The 11,950-nt window shown below is 33.0% G+C and overlaps 1 pseudogene; it reads left to right on the top strand.

Moving 5' to 3' along the window:
• Positions 1–383: 383 nt before the first annotated feature.
• LOC101710324 (dymeclin-like) overlaps positions 384–11,950 on the top strand; it is a 37,165-nt pseudogene continuing 25,598 nt past the window's right edge.

The raw sequence follows: 11,950 nt of genomic DNA, 5'->3' as shown, positions 1-11,950 counted from the left end.
AAAACATACTTACTGTTCTCAAATTTTTATTTGGTTGCTCACCATCTTGACCTGATTTTAAAGTATTAGCTATAAAGTATTATCAATGACTTCTGCATCCAGGAAAATGGAACAAATGCACATTTAGATATTTTTCCCACAAAGATCAGCTAAACACCCTCAACACTGTATAAAACATAAACAAGAAGATTCTGAAAACAGAAAAGAAATGTACAATCTGACTAGAGTCTTGAACTTGAGCAACAACATCGTAGTAGAATTCCATGGGTGTTCTTTTCCCCTCATATATTCTAGTTTGAGTGTCAAAGAAGTTATCCACAGGACTGGTGGAATAGGGAACTCAAGAAAGATCCACTGCAGGCTGGGATAGGGCACCTATCAAGATGGGTAATAGTAAATGCTCTAGTCCAGCTAACCACTATAGAAAATACTTCAGTTTTGCCACTACCCACAGTAGTAAAGGGCAAGTGGTGAACCTAGATTTATACCTTTTCCTGGCTGTGATGAAATGCCCCAAACTTTCCACAGGGTATAGGCAGAGAAATCCAAGTGGAGAGCTGGACTTTGACCCCATTAAGGATATAATGAGGCCAAATATGGCATTTTGTCAGTGGAGACCAAGTGAGTAATCTGGACTTTAACTTCAACCTGTGGTAACGAGGCATCCTCCATATTTCTTGCTGGGGTGATATCAGAGAAAGCTTAACAGAGAATCAGAATTTTCAATAATGGTACCAACCTACCACAATGTTAGTGGAGGCCATACAAGAAGCAGTGATGAGACAATCCTTCCCCTCCAACACAGGCAAGTATTAATAGAAGAACAATGGGGAATCTGAACTCCAAAACCCATTCGACAATAAGGAGGACCCTTTTGCTGAGTGTCAAGTATGGCCAGTTAAGGGATCATGGCTTCCATCCAGCCAGGCAGTAATGAAGCAATATACCTTCTTCCACAGAAGCATTGTCTGAAGAAGCATGGTGTGTATAAAATTCCAATGAGATCTAGAGTTTCATACCCCAAAATTTATAGGGTTCAGTGGAAAATCCTCAACTTGAATGAGAAATGAGAATCACTAGATGCCTAAACTGAAGTGACACAGATTATTCTAATTATCTGCAGAAATACAAAGCAATGATTATAATGAGTCAGTAAGCAATTACAAACAAGTTTGAAACAAAAGAAAAATAGAAACTCTTGGCAAAGTAGTACAAGATATAAAAAAAAGAAACAGTGGCAATTTTAGAACTCAAAAACATAATAACTAAAATAAAATCATTTATAAGATCAATTCAACACTAGAAAAGAGAGAACAGAGAAGACAGCCAGTAAGCTCAAAGATAGGACAGTTAGTATGAGTGATAGGAAAATAGATTGAAGAAAATTGAAGAGAGCGTAAGTAAGCTGTGGGGGTATCAGAAGAAATCTAGAGGACAATCTTACTCTCTTCACCAGAGCTGTGCCCTTTTTAGCTCCTTAGTCTGAGACCCCTTCCCTATTTTCCTTTCTAACTCTGTCTAACAAATGTCTGTCAAAAGAAGAGATCTAATTTCCTTGTCACTGGAGTCATAGATGGATAAGAAAGATGAAGGATTAAAATGTACACCAATGAATGAATACTTCCCAAATTTAGCAAATGACACAAACGTACAAATTCAAGAAGCTGTTTGAACCCCAAGCAAAATAAAAACAAACAAATGTATACCAGAATCACTTACTTCATAGTCAAACATCTGAAAACTAAAGAAAAAAAAAAAAGGCTTGGAAAGCAGAAAAAGAAAGATGAAATTTTACCTAAGGAGGAAAATGGATTTCTCTTTAGAAATCAGGAGGGTCAAGAAGAAAGTGGCACAATATTTTTTAGTACTGAAATAAAAAGACCAAGAAGAAAAAGTTGAAAAAGCAAAAATATGGGTGAATATAATATACTTTCATTTACTTCTTGAATTTCTACTTTATCTTTGATGGTTGATGGAAATTCTGTAATGTTATCTCATAAGGCTTTCTACAAATAGGAAATATTTAAAATATTTATATAGCAAAAACATAAAGGTATTGGAAATTAAAGAAAATTAAACATTTTGTATTTCATTTGAAATCACGAATTACTAATACTGTTACAGTATTAGGCCATGATAAGAATGATATATAAATACCTAGAGCAACTACTAAATGTATATAGGAAGAAATTACTTTAAAATTGCATAGAGAAATGAGAATATAATACTAAAAGGTATTTCAGTAGCTTACATAAAAAAAAGAAAAGAAAACAAAGAAAAAAACAGGGAAGAAACAGAAAAGGAAACAAAGGGGCAGACATAAGCCCTAGGAAATCAACAATTACATTAATAGTGACTGATCTACACACACCAATGAGAGGCCAGAGATTGGCAAGGAGTGGATTAAAAACCAAACAAACAAAATATGATTCAGTTATATGCTGTCAAGAAGCTTGCTTCAAGTATATGTTGAAAATCCCTATGAATTCCTTTTTCTGAAAATACACAAATTACTCTTGTATAATCTATAGTAAAAAAAGGAAAATCAAAGAAGTATGGTAAACAATCTTACTGTTGCAAAGTATAATAAAGTAGCCTGTATGAATAAATGACGAATTAATCAATATATTAAAATAGTGATGCTAATTGACTAAAAAGAAAACAAAAAGGAAAAGGCCATGAAAATTACCTTAATTCTGGTAAGGAAAAAAATTAAGAAGTGCAATGAAGGGGGTGGAGTTTCTTTCTCATGAAATATTTATATCTCCTGTAGAAAAGAAACCCAGCAGAAAGAACAATTAAAGCTATGCTAACCTTTGAACAAAGGGACACTAAGAATTTTTACAAAGAAATTGTTATCTCTTCAAACAATCCTTCATTCAACCCTGAAAGAAACAAGTTTTCATTTTATGAACTCATTTAGTTTCTCAAACTAAAGACTTTAAGCCAAGAAAATAGTGTGAGCATTCAAAACCCACTATATTTGGTAGAATCAATGAGTAGGGATGGCTGCAGTAAGGAAAATGACTTTTAAATATGTTCAGGCTACTCAAGAACAAATTGCTACAAATATTTGCAAATTCAGAGTATTTGAAATAGCTCCTCAGAGAAATCTTGCTATTGGGAAATTCCATTCACATTAGCCAGAAAGATAGGTGTAATCTCAATCTAACAATTTCTCAGCATTTAGATGTTCTGATACTGATAAAAAGGTAATTTTATCAACTTATAAGCCTTATATATAATATTATATATAACTTATATAATAGTATTTACTATTTTAATGATGTTTAAAATACATGAAATCTTTCTATTTCACTGTCAAATGGGGAAAGCAGTGAGATTCTATGAAAAATAAGGTAGATATTCAATGACCTTGATCCATTAGAAGCAGAGGTTTAAAGAATTTAATATAAAATGCCTTGGATCTCAACCTTCATGGAATTAAAAACAAAAGTATATCAAATGATTACAGTACTTTTTACCTAAGATCTTTAAAAAAACTTGAAGCACTTTGCCAAAAAAGTACAATTTAATAATACAAATTCACATTCAATCTATGTTATTCAAGTAAGGTTATTACTTCTTTAAATAGAAATAACAAAGAAATAAGTACCTTTTAACAATGTGTTGCCTGCTGCTCTTTTTCCATGTTGTAAAATATAAATTTAAGTTAAAAAAGAAATGAGTACTTTTAGTATGTGTTGTGGAAGTATTTTATTTCCCATTGCTGTGGGATTTCTCCTTGTTTTTAAGAAATTTTTCATCTTGTACAAACTGTATCTTCTTAATGTCATATTTTCTTTTCACTATATATTTCTTTATTAGTTTATAGCTTTAATATTGTCTTACCTTAGATTTTTATTTTAGCTTTTCTTTTTTCTTATTTTTTTCCTGTAAGTGTTCTAATATAGTTTTTAATATTAGATCTTCATTTATCTATAAGTATAAAATAATGGATCTCACTACATTCAAGGCTAAATAAACAACTGAGGGAAAAAAGACCGGCCTATGACCAGTCTGAGATGCTAAAAAATAGTACAATATCTCATTTAATTATTTTTGATGGCTCAAGCTTACTAAAGTTTTAGGGTTGAGTTTGTGAAAGTGCCAATCACATATTGACTTGTGTATTTGTTCTGCTGAAACTTAGCAGAGACCGTCTAATAGCCTGAATTTGGGGTTTCAATAAATGTATTTCCACTTTCATGTTTTTAGAGGTGACGGACTTCTAAAATGTCACTGCAGCTTTGTGCTATTGTTGCCAGAACAAGTGTTTCTCAGAACAGAATAAGTTTTGGAACTTTTAAAAAATTTGCCAACTCTCACACATCTGATTGAAAATGTGCGTGTGCGTGTGTGCGTGTGTGTGTGTGTGTGTATTTTTTGGATGTAAGGTCCATTATGGAATTGGCTGATAATAGCTTTAAATTTATTTTAATAATAAATATTCTTTTCTCCCCCTCTTTCCCTCGCTTTCTCCTCTTTCTCCTTATTCTTTCTCTTGTCTCTCCTCTCTCTATCTCTTTCTCTCTCCCTCCTCCCTTGCAATTTAACTGTTGAAGAAGTCAGGTTGTTTGTCATACAAAATCTGTCTGTATGACTTTATCCAACTATGTTGTTTAACATGTCCTGCTTTCTGGTATCTTTCCTGTAAATTGGTAGACAGTGCTGAAAAAATTCAGGTTCGAGTTTTTAGCATGGCCAAAAACACTTCATTTGTAATATTGTGGATTTTATTCAGATGCCAACAATATATATTTGTTTCAAATTTTGTATTGCTCATAGCTGTTGGGGATTATGAATGTACACTTTTTATTAAGAACTACATGTAATGGAGCTATTTTAATTCTACAATTCCTTTTTAAGTGGAATATTTCTGTAAAAAGGAACTTCTGTTTACAACCATTTGGTTACCGATGAGTATAGTTTTTATGGAAAAGGAAGGTTAGAATGCTTACCTATCTCTCGTATATACTAAAAAATTAGCTTAACTGATTGAAACACCAGATGCTTCTTTTTAAACTGAGAAGGAAATAATGAATGTGATTTTCCTTTTTCTCCTAATAGAAATTTAAAAATATTAATATTTGAACCAATGTTTTAACAGCAGACCTTCAAAGTGAAATCAAGTGAACTTTTGCAATTTCTAAATGAGAAAACTCACTTTCATTCTTAGTTGTACTATTATTTTTGATGATTCTGTTCTATGAACGCAAACCAGCTGTCCCTCTGGGACCAGGCAGCACCATGTGTCTTCCACTCCGAGGGCAACAAGAGAGCCAGTATTTCTTTTTCTAAGACCGTTCATGTTCTAGTTTTAACAATTTATTTACAAATAATTTGTTTAGGTCAAAAATAGTTTATTAATAATCTCAAGACTTTTGGTTTATATAGCAATGTTGTTTAAGTAAGTAATAGTGCTTTACTCAGGACCTGTTATAAATCTAACGATGTTGGTGCTATATGAATATAATGGGTCTTTTTAATCACTGTAATTTTGCAACATGTCGGTCCAGGTAGTGTTAACAAAATTAGATCAACCTCAAGTCTTTTTATGTAGATGTTTTAGAGAAGCAATAATTAAATATTAAGAAATAAAAATCAACTGCTAAAGGAGTTTTGCAGTGATCACATAATGAAGATTTTTCATTTTTCTATCTCCATAGAGTATGTAATCTCAAGTATAGTTGTGTTTTCTATTTTATGAACTATGGACATTAAATTTCAATACAAGTCTAATTGTATTCAGAACCTCAGTAGTTTGAAAATGTTGTATAGTTATTTGTCATTTTTATTTACATAAATTGGAGCTAATGGACATGTCAAATAGGCATATAGTATACAAAGTCTTATAAAGGTTCTTTAACTTTTATAATAAATTATTATGCTAACAGCTATAACATCATAAAAACTTTTAATATTTAGAGCTATAGGGTTCTATTTGGATATAAAAATAGTTATTTATATTCGTATGGGTGTGTGACTGTATAGAGATACATAAAAATCACTGTAAAAATCAGAAAGCTTAATACCCACTATACCCTTTAACAGCAGGTCAGAAGAACTTTTAGCTCAGTCTCTGAGGATTTCTTTCTATTACAAATATGAAAGTGGCATGTTAAAAAAGGTCTAAAATTTAATAATAATAAAAAAGCTACCCAAGACTGCATTCTGCTTGATGGCTCCAGAGAGTAGAAAGAGATTATGTTAAAGCATAAATGGAGCTTTAACATTTTTAAATCCAGAAGGTCTAATCTAATCTAATCCTTTTCAATCCAATTTTTTAAAATGCAGCCTAGACATCAGATTAAAGCAAGTGCTTTGCTTTCTAGGCCATTTTAAACAGACTCAGCATCTGTGCTTCTGACCCTTTATGCAGCAGTTTAAAAAAACAGCGATTTAGGAGAAGCAAAAATAGAATCAATCACATATAAGAGTGTGTGTATATATGTACATATATATATATACATGTGTATATATGGTTTTGTTGTCTGATTAAAGAATTATTAGTATTTAATTTTAAATACACATAAGTGGCCAATGAGATTAGAAGACAGTTTATAAAGATAATATTATTTTGCAGTGTGGGTTAGTAGCTTCTGCTTCACTCCTATTACTGGTGCCAGTTGTTGCCTCAATACCTCTCAGGTCTCCTTTCCACCAGAGCACCGGAAGCCTGCACATAGTTTAGAGCTGGCTCTACCTCCAGCTATTTCCAGTTTTCTTGAATTATCCTTTATGTGAAAGCTACTGCTGGGTTAATTACCCTTAATTCTCTTTCTTGCAATCCCCCAGCCAACACAGGCCCAGAGACCTCCAAGGCTCACGCATCAGGCCTCTTTCTACCCTGCAGCCTGGTCTTTAAAAACCCAGCATATTGCTCTCTCCATGCATCTTTCTATGTTCATTACTGAAAAATAATAAAATCCTTGGCACGTAGCAATTCTTAGATTTGTCCTAAAAATCTTTACCCTCAATTTGGAATTCAGATACATCTACATGAATAAATAAAATTCTACCACTCTCTATCATCTTTTCTTGTGTTGTGATTTATTGGTAAACTAAATTTAGCTCCGTTGCTTTTGGTGGCTTAGCATCAAGATAATTTACTTAAAGTTTGTATTTTATAATTGTTACCTCATCTTGCAGCTGATTATGAAACTGCAATTTCTAAAAGAAGTATTTAATCAAACTTGGATTTTTACAAGGAATTATGGCAATATTCTTGCTAAAGATTATAAAAACATTCTGAAAATTATTGCGCAACCTGTTAGACCTATTCACTGTTTGCTGAATTAGTACCAATCCCCTATTTTAAAGTTTCAGCCTAGACCTATGAAATGTGCTTTGCAATTAGGGGCTTCCACAGTGTTTTGTTCTGTCTGCTAAGGTTGACTTCACAGAGTATTGTGTTCAGCTAAACATAAGTTGGTCTTCTCTAAAACACTGCTGTGTGGAGTGTGGGAGTGTGATCTATATTCTGACAGCATGTCCTCACCCAAGATTGTAGCAGCAAAGCAGTCTCACATTTCCCTTTGGATCTTCTAAGTAAGGAACCAACATTCTCACAAGACCCGAGGCAAGTCATGTGGAAGTTCAAGTTTAAGAAGCAGTGTTCTAAGACAGCAAAAAAATACACTTATACATTTGTATCACACATGATCTCAGTATCCAAGCCACACAGCTTCTGTAGTCACAACCTAGTTCCAATTTCTGGGCAAATATTTGTTGATCTCATATATATATATATATATATATATATATATATATAGCTTAATTATATAAATATATGCATATACTGATACATACATATATAAAATGGAATAGAACTATATATAATTTATATTTTAATATATGCATATATCATATCAATACATGATTATAATTATATGTACAGAATATGTATATAGTTTAAATGTAAATTTAAACATAATGTATAGGAAATAATTCAGAAAAATGTTCAGTATAATCAAAGACATCAATCTATATAAAATATAATAAAAAAAAGAACTCTTCACATTTTCAACTGATTTCCTACTTTACTTGTTTCTCTGTATCTATGGAGCCTGGGGTCTACCTCTGAGTCTGTCTGTACATCATAAGGGAAGTGAGTGATCAGTGTGACAAAACATTTAGGTTAATAAAGGAATTGCAAACAGGGGGTTTATTTGTCAGAATAACATCTTGATTCTTCTCAGACAGGTGATTATCTCTTGAACAGATGTAATCTTAAACTTTCAATATGTTTGCTACACTGTTTGGAATTTAGATTCCAAAATTTGTCATTTCTGTAGGAAAGACATTTTGACATTTCCTTTTTTAAAAATTTATTCTCAATACACTCTCAGAACTTCCTCTTACATCAATATAAGTAAATAAACTACACTTCTACCTCCACCTAAATAAGCTACAAACTTTATGTCCAAATCACAATCCTCCAAATCACTTTTCTGTTGTTCCCATTTCCAAAAAGGCACCATCATGTTCCAGCCCCCAGGCCCCATCCACATACTTGAAAGTCAATTTCTCTTCTTTACTCTTGCTTTTCCCTGACCCAAACATAAAATGTTATCTATGTCTGTTATTCCTTGACTGTTTGCTGCTGACCAAGCTATTGTACAAGAGTACCTCTCCTCTTACCACTCTATTGCTTAGCATTTTACCTGGCTTTTCATAGATAGTGAACTAAAATTTAATTGCCTAATCATAGATTACAGGACTCTCTTTGAACTGCCCTGGCTCTCCATCCTCATCCTATCTGTCCTTTTCTATTCAAGAGTTTCCTCATTCTAATTTACCATACATTCCCCAAACACACTGTGCTATTTTTCTCCTTTGGGTCTTGGTCACATTGACCCCTATAGAAATACAATAGCAGAGAAGCGTTGGGAAGAAACCTTCCACCAGACCTGGGCTCCTCTCCTGGCACTACTACTGACTAGTTGCATGGCTCAGGTCCCTTTATTAATTTTCATTTATAAAGTGACAATAATTAATGTTTCTAAGATAGTTGTGTAAAAATGTATGAGAAATGTATATGAATTGTTTTGCCCAGTATACATTCAATGTAACTTTGTATTATTGTTATTACTACAGTCTAAAATTAAGATTTAGTGTTATATTTTGGGGGAAGTTTTCTTTCCTTTCAATCTAAATTATAATTCTCATAGTTTTGAGACAGAAATTTATTATAATGTCATTTGAATTGCAATAAATTTTAATTGCCAATTCTCTTCTCTGTCTCCCTTTACACTAACTATTTGAGAAGACTGTGCTACTCATTTTTCAAAGCCAAAGCTCCGTATGGCACTCAATAAATGTTATTTATTCAGTATTGTCAATTATGTGCTCGTTTTGGCAGCACATATAGCATTGTTAATTATGTGTGTGAGCTATATATTCCAATCCCAAAATATCGTAAGTCTTCAAACATGTTATACCTGATTGGGTTGAGAACTGAATGAATTCTAAACATAAAATTAATAATTTAAATTTAGGTTAAATTAACATTCACCTGAAATAATTATTATTTAAATTTTATGATGTTGGATACTACATTGACTCATAGGGCATTGTTTACTTGAAAGTTTTACATTTTTCTATCTTTCATAAATTGACATTAATTTAAAAATGTTTGGCACAGTAAAATGCATAGTAAGTGACCAGCTAATTATGTGTGGCATACTATTGTTTAAGGTATATGAAACCAACAGTTATACATGTTGACTTTGTCTTACAATGTTGCCAAATTAATAGCTTGAAGAATTTTAACCATGGTTTGTAATTCAGTGCTGATACAGGACAGAGACTAAATTGTTGGAAGCTTGTTAGTTACCAAGTAGATTTTACATCTCTGAAATAGGTAATGAAGACCATGATTCATCTTTTAATTTACTGAATCGCTTTTTTGTGCTATTGTAGTCAAATATAAGAATCAATCGTGTATATGAAAATACTTCAAAATTATTAAAAATGTTTAATTTCTTCCAAAATATTTTCATTTATTTCCTAAAATAAAAATAAAAATCATGGGGAAAATTTGCTATTATCTAAATGAATTGGAAGGGAGAGATATAAGAACTTTTTCTTTTAATCACAGTACCTAATGGGAAAACATTATGTAAAATTTATTATTTAAAAAGGAAGAGAGAGAGAGAGAGAGATCCTAGAAAAGCAGAAAATTATATTTTCTGGCTCAATCTCATATGTCAAAATAAGCAAGCAAAACAAAGGAATCCTTTCTTAAAACACCTGTTAGATTACATGAAAATCTTAGGAGTATGTAAAGTTTACATTGATTAAGTGTTCAATGAAAAAGTTGATAAGATATTTGAGAAATGATATGAAAAATGTCAGTCATTGAAGACTAGGAATAACATGTGCTCATTAATTTTAATACATTTCCCTAAAATATAGGTGCCCAGAATAAGAAAATCAAAGTAATGTGAAAAACACAAATATTGTGACCCTTGGAGAACATCTTTGCATACTTCTACCCAAAGCACCTACTTCCCCACTGGCAGTTTAACAGCACTCCAAACTGCCATCTATTAATTAACTCAGCTATCAAGTTTTCCCTCTGACTCCATTTGCCACCTGTACTGCCTGCTGCCAGGCAAATGACAGTAAAATGTAAACCTAAACTCTTGAAGGAGATTTTAAAATGTTGCTTGTCCAGTGAGAATGTAATCCTGGATAGGAGCAGTCTGAGATAACTGCTAAGCTGACTTTGGGATATCCAAACACAGATGCTGAAAACTTTGGGTTCCCTTCACTCTAGAGTTTACGGTTTTTGCCATATCAAAACAAATAAGGACTTGTCTAACATGCAGTGCCAAAGAGCATTTTTTTTGTATTAAATTCTTTTATTGGTACATTGTAGGTATACAACACAATTACATTTCTCATTGGGAATTGTACCTTTATATAATGGATCTTGGTTCTTATTTTTTCCCCATTCCTAGCCCTCCCTTCACCCCCTCCACCCTTACCTATTTACAAAGACTTTATTTCCATTTCTCATCATTTTTTCCTTTCCCTTCTTTCCTTTCCCCTGTGCCTCCCACTACCCCTACCCCTTTGGACCTTTTCTTCCTATTTTACATTATTGATTATTCATTCTAATCATTGGTACATTTTAGGTATACAATATAATGACATTCATCATTGGAAATTTGCACCTTTACATAGTCTCTCTTGGTTCTTGTTTTTCACCTGTGCCCAGCCCTCCCTTCAACCCCTCCAGTCCTCCCTATTTACAAAGATTTTGTTCCTATTTTTCCATTTTCCCATATTAATCCCATTCCCTTCTATCCTTTCCCTTAGCCCTCCCACTTCCTTCCCCTTTGCCCCTTTTCTTCCTGTTTCACATTACCTATTATACATTTAGTCCTTATTTACACTTTCAGTTTCTCACACCAGAGAAACTATTCGGTATTTACACATCTGTGTCCTATTGATTTCACTTAAGAGTATTGCCTCAATGTGCATCCACTTACCTATAAATGTCTCTAATTTCTCATGTTTTATGGCTGAGTAGTACTCCATTTTATAAAAAAACCACATTTTCTTTATCCAGTCTCCAGTTGATGGGCATTTGGGCTGTTTCCAAGTTTTAGTTATCACAAACTGTGATGCTATGAACATGGGTGCACATATATCACTGTGGTATGATTCTTTGAATTCTTTGGGGAAGATCCCCAGCAGTGGAATAGTGGGGTCAAATGGGATTTCCATCCTAGTTCTTTGAGGTATCTCCATACTGATTTCCACAGTGCTTGCACCAGTCTACACTTCCACCAGCAGTGGAGCAGGTTTCCTCTTTCCCCACAGCCCGGCCAGCATTTGTTATTGGTTGATTTCATGATAGCAGCCATTCTTTCTGGAGTGAAGTGGAATCTCAGCGTTGTTTTCATTTGCATCTCTCGAATGACCAGTGATGTTGAAC

Source organism: Heterocephalus glaber, unplaced genomic scaffold (assembly GCF_053883595.1).
Source record: "Heterocephalus glaber isolate CG9 unplaced genomic scaffold, H.glaber_assembly_v1.0 deba00001538, whole genome shotgun sequence".
Taxonomy (NCBI): domain Eukaryota; kingdom Metazoa; phylum Chordata; class Mammalia; order Rodentia; family Bathyergidae; genus Heterocephalus; species Heterocephalus glaber.
The sequence above is the reverse complement of the archived record's forward strand: the minus strand, read 5'-3'. Positions and strand labels throughout refer to the sequence as shown.